Raw genomic sequence first — 17,430 nt, forward strand, 5'->3', positions numbered from 1 at the left:
GACCGAGGTTTCCAGTTCTTCTGTCCCTGGCTCATGATCTCTGCACTCCCTGATCCACCTCCTGTCAATTTTTTGGAGATCTTTTGGCTGTTTTTAACATCTGAAGTGGTGTTATCATGAGGAGCTACCATTCAGATCCTGGCTAGAGGCTGTCAAACCACTCCCCAGAAAAATCCTGCTTGGTATGTCAGAGGCAGGTTATAGGACAACATGGGAGTGCTGCTGGCAATGCTGACATAAATAAGTCCTTGCATCCTGCATCAGAAGTAACGTGACCAGCAGGACTAGGGAAATGATTGTCTCCCTGTGCTTGGTTCTCTTGAAGCTGCATCTTGAATACTGTGCTCAGTTTTGGGCCCAACACTACATTGAGTTGCTCAAAACTGTGCAGAGAAGAGCACCAAAGACAGTGAAGAGACTAGAAAACAGGAATTATGAGGAGTGGTTGTGGAAACTTGGTCTGTTGAGTAGGGAGAAAAGGAGTCTGAAGGAAAATCGTGTCACTCTACATGAAAGAAAGTTGAAGTGAGGAGGGTGTCAGTCTCTTTTCTCAAGTGACAAGTGGTAGGGCATGAGGAAATGATCTCAAGATGCACCAGGAGAGGTTTAGATTGGATATTAGGATGATTTTTTTCATGGAGTAGTTGGCCGAGCATTAGAAAGAGCTGCCGAGGTAAGTGGCGGAGTCTCCATTCCTGGAGGTATTTAAGAGATGTGTGGACATAGCACTTAGGGACATGGCTTAGTGATGGGACTCCGTAAGTAAGGTTGACGGTTGGACTCAGTGATCTTGAAGGTCTTTTCCAACCTAAATGATTGTATGATTTAGGTTGTTCTAAATCAGTTCTAAACCAGTTGCTCTCCCTTGCTTTTTCCAATTTTTGACTGCATGTTTTTCAGGTGGTACTGTAGGCATGTCATCTTAAAAACCTTATTGAAAAAAAAATATAAGGGAAGAGGATGGTGGAGGAGAAGGTTAAAAAAAAAATAGCCTTTTTCTTGATCAAGTTTACATCATCTGTTCACAACAATGGACGGTACTGTTTCTAATATGCACATATTGACGTATGGTGGCAACTCTGGACATCTCACAGCATTGCATACCCTGTGTATGCACAGGTAACATGACTGCTCTTTTCCCTGAACTTCTCTTCCCCTAGGGGAGGATGCCTGTCTCGGCCGCCTGAATACAGCATCAAACCCCTAGATGGTCTGGAGTCCCAGAGTCATCTGGGGCTGTTTGTCACTGAGCATCTCATGTGTAACTCCTCTGACTTTGCTTCTTCTTCCAATGCAGGGGATAATATTACCTCCTACCACAGAATTAACCAGCTGTGTCAAAGTGCTCTGAAAGCATGAAAATGTAATGTTTTTCCTGTTCACCATTTAAACCTGATGCCAGTTTGTGAATGAAATTTTCCAGAAAATTAGCTCTTGGAGTTTAAGAAACTACAAGTGACAGGAGACCATTTCAATGTTGTTCTGGTTAAACCTCAAGAGATTCTAGCAGACAAGGAAAGCAGAGCAAATTTTGTCATTTCCCATCCTCACCTGTTTGCTCCAGCCTTGAAATTGCTGAGCACAGGGCAATGGGTATGTCAGTAAGATCTCAGTGGCAATGGTTGTGAGACTATACATGAGCAAATATCTTTAAATAAATCAAAGAAAAACAGTGCTCATGCACCACATCACTTACAGCTACGGTATTCATCTCAGAGATGGCATGGCCTGTGGGTCAAGACCTGCTGTTTTTTATAAGTGCATCCACTTCATCTGAAGTTAGTGGCATAAATCCCATAATTATAATGGGATAAAACTCTGTCCTTTCTAGTGGTGTAACTCTGACGTAGTTATCAAAGTTGGTGGTAGTAATCTGGTGTGGCAATAATGCAATTCTGAGACTACTGAGGTTAGGAAAGCAAACTGAATGTGGAAAAATCACTTAATGGGTGTATTTTTTCCCATTGTTATTTATTTACTTTTGGCAAAGTGCAAAGATATTCACAGAAGACTGATTTTTCAAGTATTTTCATGTTTTTAGTCTTCACATGCTTTACAGTGATAAAATGATCAGCAGTTCTCAGATTGTCGTGAAAAAAGCCCATGTTTCATGGAAAAATCATCTGCAAAATAACTGGTGTAAGTATGTGTTTGTGTAGTATGAACATTTTTAAGCAGTGAGGCCAGGGCACTAAATTAAATGTCCCATATTTTAAGTTTTCATTGCAGAAATATTTTGTAGTTACATTTAAAGTTATCAACATTTGAAGAATGATATAAATAAGATCTAGCCTCCATGCTATTAAATTAAGCTGCTGCCAGCATTATTATTGGCAGTAAAATTACTTTGATTGCTATCAGCTATAATCAAATATAGGAAAGGCCTGGAATGCTGATATCTTCCACAGTAGTATATTCTTCAACAGTCATGTAAAAAAAAGTAAAAACAATAAAAAGGCTCTGACATGACATATCCATTTAAAATTCTGTTCTACAGTAGCAGATAACATAATAAATTCTTGAGTTGCTGCAGCCTACATGTTTAAGCTCAAGTTATTATTTTATTTCCATTTGTCTGTTTCAACAGTTTAATGTTGTAAGCAAGCCATGGCTCTGTATACTGAATTATTCACAAGCCTGTTGCGTGCAGATGCCTAATGCCACAGCTCTGGAGAAACCTCTCCTAGTGCTCACCAGGATGTGCATGCAGAAACAGAGAGGGCATTTCTCCAGCACTGAGATCCCTGGCCCCTCAGAGCCCTTCCCAGGGACAAGCTGAACCTCTGCTTCACCAGCACTGAAGTGCAGGAGCATTTCAGAATGCAGCGAAATGATGTATAGCCTGAAGAGGGGCAACTGCACTTGAGCAGACCTCTGAGGCAGCTTCTCAATCAGTCCACAGCTAGGACTGATGCAAAAAAAAAGCACACAGTTCCTGGGCTGAGCCTGGAGTTTTTATCCACTTGTGGTTTTCATAGAAGCCAAGGGAACATAGGACAAGGCTGTAAACACAGCTGGATACCAGGCATTTGTCCTTCTCCAGCTAGAGCACCACAGGGTTAATCTTCCCTCAGCCCCAAGATACCCTCCTCCTCTCCTTACAGGGACATTTCCCCCAAAGACATCTAAATGTAGACAGCAGAGGGCAGGACATGCTGGGCGATGTCTCCACAGGTCCCCTTGGGGTCCTGGGGATGTTCATGTTCATCCTGGACTCACCCTGCAAAAATCAGAAATCTCAGAAACTAGGCAACTTCCAAACTCCATGAAGCCACACCACCAGGGGAAAAAAAAAAAAATCTTCACAAAACAAATAGTACAGGATTTCTTTGCAGTAATCCTCTGCCCAAGGTTACCTGCATTGGTTTAGCCACCTGCTGCTATGAGGAGTGTAACTGCTGGAAAAGTAGCTCTTTCCTGCCTGCTCAGCTCTTTTTCCCTCAAAGATTCTGAAATAAAATTAAAAAAAAAAAAAAAAAAAAAAAAGACAAAACAGAGAGAGAGAGAAAGAGAAAGAAGGAAAGTGCCTCCAGATGCCCTGCCTCAGGACAAGGACAGCTACATTTCTCACTGAGGTTCATCACTTGTTGCTGAATTCCACAAAGAACTGGAGTTACTGATGACTGCACTTGGCCTATGCCACACAGAGCTTCTTGCCTCCATAAAAGCGGTTGAACTGACAGCTGGGATTTTCAGAGGGTCTGCACAAGATAGTGTGACTGAGTGCCTTTGAAAACCTCAGTCAAAATGCAAACCAAAACAGCATCCTTCCAACTAATTTAACATTCTGCCTGTGACCCAGCTATGGATACTAATTCAGGAACAAACAAAACTCTCCTTTACAAGATATGCTTGTGCCAATTATGCAATGCACCTCCAGAGGTAAACTAGCTTTCCTCTCCTATCTGATGTTCAGTGTGTGCCACACAAAAAATACATCAGACACCAGATATCCAATACCCTATGAGACAACAGACGCCAGAGAGGCCAAATTCAGCCCACAATGGTGCTACAGTGGTTGTTAGAATTAATCTTAGAATGAGAAAGGGCAGGTATTTTTAATAGTTTATTATTTTTATTAGGTGCAATTAGCAGTGTTGAAAGAACAAGTGCTATTTTATATAAGTGGCAGGGGAAGTGCCAGATACCATATTACTACCAAATGAATTATATCAGCTGATTCTTTTCTTTGAAACTCTGCAAGGCTGAAACACAAAGTCACACTTTATAAACCCAGAGGGTTGCAGGCACAAGGTGCAGAGGAGCAGCACCTGCAGCACTCGTGCCCATGCATCCTGGGCACCTCCACAGGCAGTGCAAGCTAAGAGAGGGCTCCAACAGGGGCTGCTCAATCAGCCACGGCCAGGCACATACTGCTGCCCCTGCCCATCCCAGCTGGGCCCAGCTGATCATCTCATGCTGTATGTAAAACCAGCACCCAGGCATCCCTTCCTGCCACTCTTCAAAGTGGGCAGGCACGGTGAAGAGGTCAATAGCAGCACGCTCTCGGCACTGATTCACACTAAAAGCTTTACACGTTGTAAAGGAGGTTTATATCTGATCTCATTGCATGAAAGATAAAATTTGCTGCTTTCAGTTATGTCACTGCATGCTACGTAGGAAAGCATGGACATTAGTAAAGAGCCACAGCAAGGCATCGAGTGCATCTGAATTCCTTGTCTGCAGCCCAGGCTTTTCCTGCCTCACAGTGACAGGATCAGGGAAGAATTTTCTGTGACTAATTAGGTTTTAACTTGCCAGGGAGAACATGGACATTGGCAGTCTATTGCATAATAGTGAAGCAAAGTTTGAACTAGATTGAACTTAATTTCCTTTTCACTGAAAGGAAAGAAAGATTAATGAAATATCCCCAAATCCATCCTGTTAGCTTTTATTAAATCAGCAAATGAAATTTAACCTCCAATTCTGTTATAAAATCTTTTCCTGTAGATTAAGTTTCTACAAACATAAATGAAATAGACATACTCTCCTCTGCAACATTTTAGATATGAAAATTACATTACTTCAATCAACATCAATGTTACTTTAGGCAAATGCCATATTAAGAAACAATTTTTTTTTTCACAATGTTACATAGATTTTATTAAATGCCAGAACTTCACTAGTAATTTCTGAAGACCATTTGCTGATATTCCAACATCTCCTTGCTCCTGTTGCCAACAGTACAGAGTGAACCCTCAAGGAATACAGGGCTCTCTTTTATTAATGTTATACTTTTCATCTGACAGAATCTAAGTATTGTTTTAACTCCTCTATTGCTCCTCAGTTCTAGTTATTGCATTAACACCCTGCCTTACTCCTCTTCTAAGCAACTCCCTGAAGTACACACAGTTACATCAGGGAAAAAAATAAATAAATAAATAAAAATAACCAGCCTCAGTAGATGAAGACAGGTACTCCCATTGGGTGAATACAGTTCTGAAGCATCCTTTATGAAGAATCATTCGGTCAAGCTTGGTGCCTTAACTTGTTTCCAGACATAACACTGATGAATCAATAGAGGTTAGATCTGACTGGAACATCCATAACTGTATGGTGACATCTACACCTTAGGAGTTATTTATCTGCAAATGTTGAAACAAAGAGGTTGGGGAGGGGGGTTCACTCTTCCTCACCTGGTGAGTAAAGCAGAGCTGCAAACAAAAATGTAATGAGCACATCCTGCATGGGGACTGCTCCAGCCTTACTGCCCACAGACAAGGCCTTCATCCTGCTGGGAGGTGAGAATGAGGGGCTCTGAGGACTTGGTGGAGTCACACAGTGCCTGGTCTCTGAGGAGGGGCCCCTGCTGCTCCTTGCAGGTGAGCACTCCTACCATGCTCAGTGTGCCTCTTTACCTCCCAGCCTTCACAAAGCTCAGGGCATGAAGGGAGAATAGCATTGCTGCCACAGAAGTTAAAACATTAACACTGTTTACATCAAACTGCCAATGCTCAGTACTTCACCAGACAGTATGAAACTGTATAAAATATTTGGAATGATTGCCAAGAAAGTAGAAGCTGCCAGTACTCCAGAGCACATCCTCTGGAACTGATTACTTCTAATCCTTTCGAAAATGTATAAATAAAATGATGCCAAGACTGATGGACAAGCCAGGGCACCTACTCATGTTTCTAATATATTGCTTTTCCTCCACCCCCTTCCCTTCTCCATAGAAAATACTCTCCTTTTTTAGTAACTTAAGTTGACAATCATCAAAAGAAATCAAACTGTATATAAATGAACATTCTGAAGCATGTCACAGTATGTCAGAAGCTATAGAAATCTACTACAAGTCTCCAAAACAAGTATTTAAATCTTTTAGTAATGCTTTAGTAGAGAGATTATTTAACTTACTAGCAAGAATGCATTTAACAGGAACACCAGAGGCGTTTACCCTTAGTATTAGCTACTCAATCACAGCCTAATCCCAGAAGCCTAATCTGCGTGCTAGTGGGAACACAGCAATTACCTACATTCATTAGAAATTAGAAAGGGGTAAGGTGGAGGAGAAAGACTCAGTGGATAGATAATTAGTTTCACATACTCCCATTGTTTGCACAGGGACAAATCCTTCAGTCGGCATCCCTGAATCCATATTGCTATTGAAGTCAAAGGAGCTTTGATGAGACTGTCCTGCCCTTTCTTGCCATCCAGACCACCAGCTATGATCCTCAGGGCTGCTAGTCTTAGCTGAGGAGACACAACCTTGTTCTAGCCTTAAATGTGTTAGAATGGTCTTTCTTTCCCGTAAGTGTCTAGTAAGCTAGAGCAAGTAGATTTCAATAGCCTGCTTGTTGGTACTGCAGCTGGTGCCTGCTTTGGGTTCTTTATTTTGTGCTTAACACAATACTGCTTTAGAACAGATGGATTTAGAAAAGTCTTCTAAGATACTAAATAGGAATAGGGTGTTCTAAAAGCAGCTGGACACAAATTGGGTAAGCATATAATGGAAGACCGTTTCTCTCATTCTCCATTTCCTAATAAACATGTAATGATTTATCATATAGCCAAAGAACTGACATTCCTCTCCATGAAAAGATAGTGTTATGCCTCTGTGTGAGTCCTCTTATACCCCAGCATGACCTCTCTCAACTATTTTTCAACGGTCTTGGGAATCTGGAGAGGTCCCAGTTGACTGGAAGCTGGTAAACATTGTTCCAATTTTCAGGAAGAGCAAGGAAGAAGACCCTGGTAATTACAGACCTGTCACTTGGGTGCCTGGTAAAGATATAGAGAAGCTTATTCTGAGAGTCACTGAAAAACACCTGAAAGACAGTGCAGTCATTGGTCACAGCCAACATGTGTTCACGGGGGGAAAGTCCTGTTTAATGAACTTAATTTCCATTTACAACTGTATTACCCACCTATTTGTCCAAGGGAAACCAATTGATGTAATCTTGACTTTCAACAAGGATTTTGATACTGTTCCTCACAGTATCTTTCTGGACAAAATGTCCAGAACACAACTAGACAAAAACAAAATGTGATGGGTGAACAATCGTCTGACTGCTTAGGCTCAAAGGATTATAGTAAATGGGGTTATATCAGGCTGGCAGCCAGACACTAGTGAATTTCCTCAGGACTCCATTTTAGGGCCAGTTCTCTTCAATACTTTCATAATTGACTTGATGCAGGACTTGAAGGTGTACTGAATAAGTTTGTGGATGATTAAATTGGGAGGAGCTGTTGACTCCATCAAAGGTAGACAGGCATTTACAGGGAGATCTTGACAAATCAGACAGCTGGGCAGTCACCCATGACTGACACATGAAATTTAACAAGAGCAAGTGCCATATTCTGCACCTGGGGAGGGGCACCCCTGGATGTTTGTACAGACTGAGGGACAAGAAACTGGACAGCAGCCCCACAGGAAGGGATCTGGGGGGTTTGGTTGACAGCAAAATGAGTATGGGTCAGCAGTGTACCCTGGCAGCTGGGAGGGCAAACCATACCCTGGGGTGCATCAAGCATGGTATTTCTAGCTGGTTAAGGGAAGAGATTGTCCTGCTCTGCTCCGCTCTGGTGCGGCCTCACCTCGAGTACCATGTGCAGTTTTTGGCTCCACAATATAAGAAGGACATAAAACTATTAGAGAGCGTCCAAAGGAGGGCAACTGAGATGGTGAAAGGCCTAGAGAGGAAGATATATGGGGAAGGCTGAGGTCCCTTGATTTGCTTAGCCAAGAGCAGAGCAGGCTGAGAGGAGGCCTCATGGCAGCCTGCAGCTCCCTCAAGACAGGAGCGGAGGGGCAGCTGCTGAGCTTTGCTCTCTGGGGACAGCAACAAGATCCGAGGGAACGGCATGGAGCTGGCACAGGGGAGGGTCAGGGTGGGTGTTAGGGGAAGGTTCTGCACCCAGCAGGGTGGTTGGGCACTCGGACAGGCTGCCCAGTGCAGTGGTCACAGCACTGAGCTCAAGAAGCATTTGGATAATGGTCTCAGACAAATCATCTGATTTTTGGGTGGTCCAGTCAGGAAGCAGAAGCTGGACCCCATGATCCTTGTGGGTCCCTTCCAACTCAGGGTACTCTATGATTCTATGACTAATTCCAGGCAGAAGATGAGAACATGCTACTATTGCAGCATTATTTCTATAAACCCGTTATAATTACAGCTGTTTTCAAGCTGAACAATTCAGACATATTCCATGTCTCCAATTTTTACTGTGGCTCTTTTTAGCAGCAGATCCATGTTCATTTTCAGTCAATGCCATGGTAGTAATAAGATGTTCTGCAGTATACTGTACGATTATATACAGATATTTTTTTTCCTTACTGAAATAAATTGCTGAAATTAATGTTACTAAATGTGTTTGAACTCTTTTCTTGAGTGACCAGGAATCTGTGCAACATCCTTTCACAAATACCTATCCAAAGCTAAGTGTTCTTAATGTTCCAGAGATTGTTATTTAGAGATGTCCTGTCTTCAGCGTTAACCCACCATAAATTTAAATATTAGATACTTTCTAGTATGAAGAACTTTTGAAATGTTAGTAATTCCTTTTCCTCAGAGAACATGTGCTGAAGTAAGTCTTCCTCCTAGGTCAACTGATAAAATCTACATTTAAACAGCAAAATGTGTGAACCCATCTTGAGCACAACTGCTCGCTGAGATATAAAACATGGTTTGCTCCACATATGTGATTTACATTCTTTTCTCAGCAAAATTCTGATCTTTGCAAGGGCTCTGCTAAGGAAAAGTGCAGGGATGAGAGGAGTTTAGGACCAAGCAGGATGTGATTGATCTACCCAACATATTCAAGGAAATGTTTGATGCCAGCTGCATAGTGACTGCAGAAAAGACTTGAAAATTTCTCTAGACACAGTAAGGGATTTTTGTGACAGTGAAAGGCCTTCAGTTTGTGAATCCAACAACAAAAGAGTTCTCAGCTGTGGCAAAGATCAGTTACTTCAATTTTTCTGTAAGTGAGAGTAGAGAGAAGTGGAAGGAAATAATGCTCACAGAATGTTACAGTGCTGCACAGATGCTAATGGACCACATCCACTTGCACACCCAGATACTATAATGCCCAGCATGGCCCTCTGCAATGTGAAACTTTGGCTGGCATTTCATCTGCAAATGTTCAATGAAGAAAAATATCAAATGAAAACTAGAAAAAAATATAGCCTTTAATTCATTTTCAGCAAGAGGGAAGGGAGATTTTTTTTCAAATTCATGTAGGATCATATAATAATTCAGGCTGGAAGAGACCTCAGGAGACATCTAACCCAGCCTCCAAGGAACACCCGTACTACACAGACATATATATCCTCTTCTACCCAAAGAAACCCCTTGTAATGGGAAAACATGGTAAAAATACAGCGTTGCTCAAGTATTACCTTTTGCTAGAGTGTTGTTTCTACAGTTAAAACAGGCAGTGAAAGACAGTCTATCGTGACAAAAAGTTGCAATGGTGCTAGAGTCAAGTACTGAAACAAGAATTTTGTGGTGTGAATGATTAATTAATTTATGATGAAAACTATGACTGATGTTACCTCAGAAACTGTGTACAATTAAGTTAAAAGAAACAGGTTCCAAAAGCAAGAAGACAGACACTTTCCATGCTGCCCAAAACAGATAACCTTTGCAGAGCAGAAAACAGAACTTGAAGATGCTTTCAAAAAAAATGTGAAGTGCTCACTGAGAGTTTCTTTCCAAGATGTGTGTTGTTGTTTCCCTGCTTTCTGGGTGGTGGTGGTGGTTCTGCTTTCTCATGTATCAACTCAGCCTCAGACACAAACTCATTATTATGTAAAGTACAACATGCAAAGTCAGAATCTAAAACCCTATAATCTTAAAATCCAGCATATGGAAAATGTAAATAAGTGGTATGAAGCGAGAAGCTGTTTTCATCTACTTCTGCCAGCAGCTGATGCCCAGAAGAAAAAGTAACACTTTGTTTATGTGCCATCCTTACACCAAAACAATTTCCAAAGAGTCATCATCTGTCCCAAATGAAGCCACTGATTGTTTCATTCACAAACATCTGAAAGTACAACTTCAGCTGTGTGAATAAATGAATTTAAAGAATTTTACTGAAATAATTCTTTTTTTTTTTTTTTCTTTCTGTGGGCATGGAAACAAAACCACAGACACTCGTGACTACCACTTACTCACTATGTAAGGCAGGAGTGACAGAGGGGTGGTCTCCGTTCCTGATCCTGGTGGAAGCATATCTTTGGGCACAGGCAGCAGGGGAGGAGATGGCAACACTGAATTTCATAAAACCACAGATCTGGACAGGACGTGGAGGTCACTGCCCAAAGAGCTATGGAGACTCAGCTAAACAGTGGCTGGGGAGCTGTTCTACACGTGGTGCAGGTGGTTCTGCTCTGTGGTCACACTATGGCCAGGTGGCACAGAGGGACAGCAGCCTCTGGCAGCCAGCGGTGGGGTGTAGAGGAGCAGCCGGTGGGGCCAGGGACTGGCAGCTCGGGCAGGAGGAAGGGATTTTGCAGTACAACTGCAGGGAGAACTCAGTCGAGAGACAACAAAGGTTTTCAAAGTTAAGGTACAAGCCAGGCCTCTCTACACGAGGAACCTCAGTCTCTGTTTTACAAAGCTGCCCTAAACAGTAATGCTGCAGGACAGGTATTGTTTTGAGAGGCTTTAAAATACAGCTGCTCAACACATCTACCCAAATTCAGTTGTAAGCATGCAAAGCAATGTACTCCAGGCCATATATATTTCCACCAATAGCCTGGGCCCAAGCAGTAAAGGCACCTTTATAAGAACCAGTTAAAAGTATCCTCCAAAATAACAACTGTACAGGCCTCCAGAGTTATGTCAAAAGACCAATACAGTAAAAAAGGACACAGCCCAAGATTACAAATAGCATTGCAACAGCTATGACCACATTTGATAAACAATCTCATTTTGTCTTTAAAAATCTCTCATAGGTTTTTAATTAAATTTTAGAGGATCCAAGTGATGGTTTTGCTGTTGCACAGTATATGTTTACCATGAGATTAGTTCCGGTTGATTGATGTGCATGCACTCGAGACAGTTCGGAATATTCTGATTACCAGGCACGCAAAGTCTCCTTGTGCTGCAGCATACCTCAGCCACAATTAGCTGCCATGCATTTATTTCCAGGGAAGGACTACTTACTTTAATTATCTTTATGTTAAATGCCAGGTGAGCTGGTTTAGCAATTATTATATTTCACTCAAATCTTTATTCATTTTTAGAAATGAACTAAGGCAGATATTAGCCTTCTTACTTAAGAAAATGAGACTTTTGCAGTCAGTCAAGTTGTTTCCATGTGTATCTCTGCCTACTCATCCACGTGTTCTGGCCTTGGACCATTTGAACTCCTTAACAAAGTTCAACTGAATTTGACAGATGGGGAAGTTCTCTAAGACACTGTTTCCAAGTGTTTAAAGAAAACAGGCAATCTTTTGGAGAATTGAAACTCTGTGAGAAAATCTGCATTATTAGATTAGCATTATTAGCATTATCAGCATTATAATTAGCATTATTTTCTACCTGCATCATTATAAAAGAGTCTTCCCACACTGCTGAGAAGAGCCTGGCCCCATCTTCTCCATACCTCTTTTTGGGTACTGGGGGGCTGCTGTGTGGTCCCCCTGAAGCTGTCTCCTCTCAGCCAAACCATCCCTGGTCCTACAGCCCCTCCTCAGTGGGTCTTTGCTCTGCCTTCCTGGAGCAACACTTCAAATATGCCCTTGAAATTACAGAAAGCTTATGAAATGCAATCCACTGGCCACCCAGCTGCTAGTGTCAGAGCCTGGCCCTCAGGGATAGTCCAGCTGTGCTAAGTGGCAGCCATAGCTGAGTGGCTTTCCAGCACACCAAGAGTGATACAGGACATCTGCTCCCAGACAGCATGCTAACCAGGCTGGCTCTCATCTCTGTGGTCAGAGATACAGCATAAGTCTATTTTAATGCTTACTTACTTTAAACATATTTTGAAGGAAAAATTTTGCCCTCAGCACTTGGCAATGGTGAGGAAAGTGACTGTCACATACTGACCTGCCATCCTGCAGGACTGGACACACACTGAGATGCTGTCCATCTGGAGCAGCACCCATTTCCCAGAGGTGTAGATCTGGGGGACCAGGAAAGGAGAGAAGTGGGTTCCAGGTCCAGAGCAAAACAAAGCAAACAGTGCTTCTTATAACCTACGGGTAAGGAGCTGCAAAATGCTGATTCAAGTTCAAAGAGCATTTGGTTAAAAAAAAATCTGCAGCTAGGGTTAAAGCACCTTTCCCATCCATCCAGTGAAGATCCCAGAAATTGCCAATTTCAAACTGGACCAGAAGCCTGTCTGTACAGTGGGGCTATTTCTCACTCTATCAATGCTTTCTTAAAGTACACGTAGTAATGACTTGCTGAAAAACTAGGCTATTTGACATTGTTTTGAAGTTCAGGCTGTCTTCAAGGTCCTTACCTTCAATTCACATGTTGTAAGCCTTTCGAGTCTGGTATTAATAATAAATATTATTGCCATGCATCCTTATTTTTTGCTTAATTTAATTACAGAAAATGTAATAGCCTTATGAAAACAATATATGAGTTTTCAAACCTAATTAACATGATACAAGTGCACAGGTCACTAAAACAGTTGTTTTATCTGGAAGCCTTCCATGCAAACAGATAAAAACAAAACTACATTTAATACAGCAACTTCAGTTGAAAGTTAAATCAAAGATGACTAGTTCTAGCCTAGGGGTGCAGCCTTCCTGGTAATAAATACTTTCCTCTTGTCATGATTTTAGAAAAAGAGAAAGAGATATGAGAACACTATCAAAGAGTTTAAAGTATGTCCAAGTCAGCCATGACCAAGGCTTAGCTGTTAGACCAACTCTCTATCACCAAGGAGAAAATCAACCCAGATGTATCATATCGATTTATTAGCCTAACAGCAAGTTTTATTTTTAAGGTAAACTCACCCATTTCCCCCTAACCCTGCCCTAGTATACCTACTTTACCACCCTTTAATACTCACAATCTGATCCCACAATTGTTTTAGGGATATAATGTGAGTCAGCGGGGGTTCTGTGTCTGGTCCAATAAAAACTGAGACTTATGCTTTCACTCTCATTTTACATTTTCTTTAATGTTCTTCAAGTGTTGTCCTAAAGGAAAAAAAAAAAAGAAAAAAAAAAAAAAAAAAAAAAAGCTTGATAGTGGCAGAAGAGTCACTTGTAATTCAGGCCTGGAGACCTGCATTCTGCAAGTGGTTTATTGCTCCCAGTACAAAGAGAGGCAATTCCCTCATTTCTTGGAAGAAGGGAAAAAATGGGTCTGGTATCCAGGATGTCACATGTCTGCCTGCCCACAGGCATTTGTCTGTCCATCCGCCAAGGAGAAAAACTGCCCGCTGATGAAAAGACAACACTGTTTGACAGGCACTAAGGCTGATTCATCAGAGGGCTAAAGCAGATTATTTTGCTCTCTATGGCAGTTGAAGGAGCTCCTGCCTCCTGCAACCTTGGCTGCTGTTCCTGCTCCTGTACAGCTGCTCGGTGACCCTGCAGTGTCCTCCCCATGTCTGCATGCACAGCCACCCTGCCCCCTTCACTGTGGGAGAAGCCTCACACCCAGAGGGCATCCCCTTGGGTTCTCCATGGGCTGTGTCAGAACACAGGGGTGAGAGTAGGGGCAGGGGAAAAACCACTCAAAGACCCTTGGGTGCAATTTGGGAATCCAACCAGTACTGCTCAGAATGACACACCAGCTGCTGGGTGTCTTGGGGCTTGAAGAAACCTTCATCCTCACCACAGCTCTCAGGAAAACAAAGCTCTCCAATAAGCCCAGATGCACATCTACTGGGGCTAAGTGGAATTTTAGCACCTGTATTTTCTTTGGAGAGGCAAATCCACTTGGGATTAAGAACTTAGATGTTCCCTCACTGAGAGATGCCTCCGATCAGCAGGTTGAGCACACACTGGCAGCACTGACACAAGTGCATGGCAGCTGTTGGCTACTCTCAGTCCAAAACAGCTGGGACCAGGTTTCCCAAAATGCCTCCGTGGCTACAAAATCCACTCATGAAATGGGAGACCTGCTCTGCAGTCCTTCTCGAGCTGAAGGATTTAATCCTTCTCTCCTCTAACGACACAGCACTTTGGAATGAGCCCCGGTGAGACAGGAGACCTGGCTTCTAGCACCCACCTGCGTATTTGTTCATTTCCAAATACAATTGAAAAAGCTGCACAGGTAGAGCAACAGGAGATGCAGAACTGCAGGTGTTTTCCCACCCCTGCCAGTGCCATCCTCCCGCTCATGGTGCCTGCAGCAACCCAGCTCCCCAAAATGCAGCAGAGCTGTAAATGATGAGAGCATGCAGCTTCCCCCACTTCTCCAGGAGCTTCAGAAGATACCAAAGAGGTGCATGAAGACATAAAAATGCCTATATCTCCATATTCTCTGTATTTCCATAACACCCATATTCCAGTAACCGTCTGTGTAACAATCCCTTAGGAAATTCTTAGAAATGGGCCCAAAACTTTGTGATTACAGAGCTAAAGTCACATCCCAAAGCCTGTATTTCTCTTTACACTAAAACATATCCCATTTTCACTGGGGTTCAAAGTTTAATGCTGTTTTTTTTTACTAGCTCAAACTCTTAAAGTATTGAAAGATGCTACCCACTAAAACCATTACCTCTACAATCTAGTCCGTAAAAACAGATTTTTTTAATTTTTTTTTAAGATCTTGATGTCAGGACCTTCTTTATTTTTAAACTTCTCTACAACATCTACACCTAATTCATAACAAAAATGTCCATTTTACAAGAGACCATAACAGCAGAAGGGCAGGCTTTGGATGAGTGCAGATTTACACAGTGAAACCAAACAGGGTTTCCCCAAAGAACGGCTGGTCATATGGCCAGCAGCTGTGACTGAGCAGTATCCTTATGTAATGTGAAAAGTAGTAATAATTACCATTTCTAGTGCTCCCCATTTCAACAACGAGTAAATGATAGCTTAGAAGGGAAAAAAAAGAAAAAAAAAAAAAAAAAAAAAGAGGTAATGTTTCTTCGTAAAGGTTTGTTTTTTTGTTGTTGTGTTTTTTTTTTTTTTAAGTGAAGATTGGGAAGCGGGTGGAGGAAAGAGAGATGAAAAATGAATGAAAGGAAAAATTCTTCAGATAGAAAAAGGAAGCTTTTGTACATGCTTTCCTGCTTTCCCAGACACATAGGGCAGATTTCAGTCTAGAATTACTGGGGACAATTAAAATGAAATAATAACAAATGTGCAATCCAAGGGAGAGGCGATCCCCTTTCTTCCCATGGTCCCTCTCAGCCTGCATCTGATGCAGAGGGGACATGGAGGTTTGTCCCCTGCAGGCAGCTAAAGTCACAAAGCACAGGAGAGAAAGGTATCATACAGTGACACCAAAATGTATAGCAGTGCAGTTTTCCCAGCAAGCCCAACAGGGATCCTGTGGTCAAAGCTAACATTACCACATATAGGTATTTCTTCTATCTCCCCTCTTGCAATACTCTCCTCTTCAGATATCAGAGAAAAAGTAGCAACCCATCCAGGTCACACATAGGAGGAAGGGTAGAAGCTGTGAGGACTGATCAAATAATTAGAAGCACGAAGGAATAGCTACGAACACCCAGAAATTCCTCTGGAACAAGCAAAGAAAGACGTGACAAGAGCTACCAGCTGGGAGAGGAGAGAGAGTGAGTGATGACAGGACCTAAAATGGCTTACAGTTGCTTCTGGGCTGCAGCAGCTACTTTTTGCTATATTTAAAGAGCCAATGGCCAGAACAGCATTTTGGGAAAACACTCCTTTCGCCAACGTGCTCCTGTGTTAGAGAATGTCACTATTCATCAGGGGAAGGAGACCTTGGGAATCAATTTGGAGAGAGAGGGCTGATGCTATATAATAATGATGAACCCCAGCAGATTTAGCTTGTCAAACTTTTTGAAAAACCTCCTCCAAGCAACACAGTCTGAAGGAACAGCTCCTAAATTCTGGATGCAGAGAGCTGCAGAGATTATCCTGTCATATATCGCCATGGCACTCTCTCTCTCTCCCCTCCCTCATCCTGTGCCAGCCCCAGGAGGTTAATACCATAGTTCGGCACCTTTCTGTGCTCCACAAATACTCTGGCAAGATCCTGATTTCCACCCAGGATCCCAGACTGCTACCACTGCCCCAGGGGTGCTCCATAAAGTTTTGTGCTCTGGAGACCCTGAATCAGTCCCTCCCAACAGGTGCTATCACATAGACACCAAGCAGGACTTCCCAACAGTGGCTGAAGTTGTTTGCCTGTTTACCATTATAAACAAAACCCAAATATGCCATGGAAGCATGCATTCTGCAGCCTAGGCCACATCCCTGTTTCTGTGGGGGAGGTGTGGGGCAAAAAATATGAACGTAATAGGGCTACAACTTCTCTTCTCTTGTCCCATTTTGGTTAGGATATGCCTCAGCGCAGCTTGCTTTTGTCAGTTTCCTATTCCCCCCAGTCATTTTGATGGCATTTCTATTTCTCTTTCTAATCAAGATCTCCAAGGCCAGAACAGCAGGAAGAAATGAGAACTGCAGCAGTCTCGGATCTCAAATAGTGATGAGGAAGTGATGTGCAGGGAGAACGCTGTTTGATATAATCCTGGCTTGCCCCAAATCCATAGAAGTTCAAAGATTCAGGCTGTGATCTCTTACACTTAGATTTTAACCTGGGATGTCGTGCTGAAGCAGCGTGAAGGGCTTCAATTTGACAGCAACAACATTTCAGGAGCATTTATTATGAAACTTGTGATCAAGATGGCAGAAACCTCAATATTTTGGCTCTGTTCCTAAGAGGAACTGGATAAATTAAGGCCTGTTTCAGTTGTGGATATAACCCTTAACCAAAACCACAGGGATCTGACTCAAAACCTGCCTGCCTGAAACTTAGGCAGCTGGAATTCAAAGATGGAATTCAAAGACTTTCAAAGGGA

Source organism: Netta rufina (genome assembly GCF_964035555.1).
Source record: "Netta rufina genome assembly, chromosome: 5".
In the NCBI taxonomy this organism is placed as follows: Eukaryota; Metazoa; Chordata; class Aves; order Anseriformes; family Anatidae; genus Netta; species Netta rufina.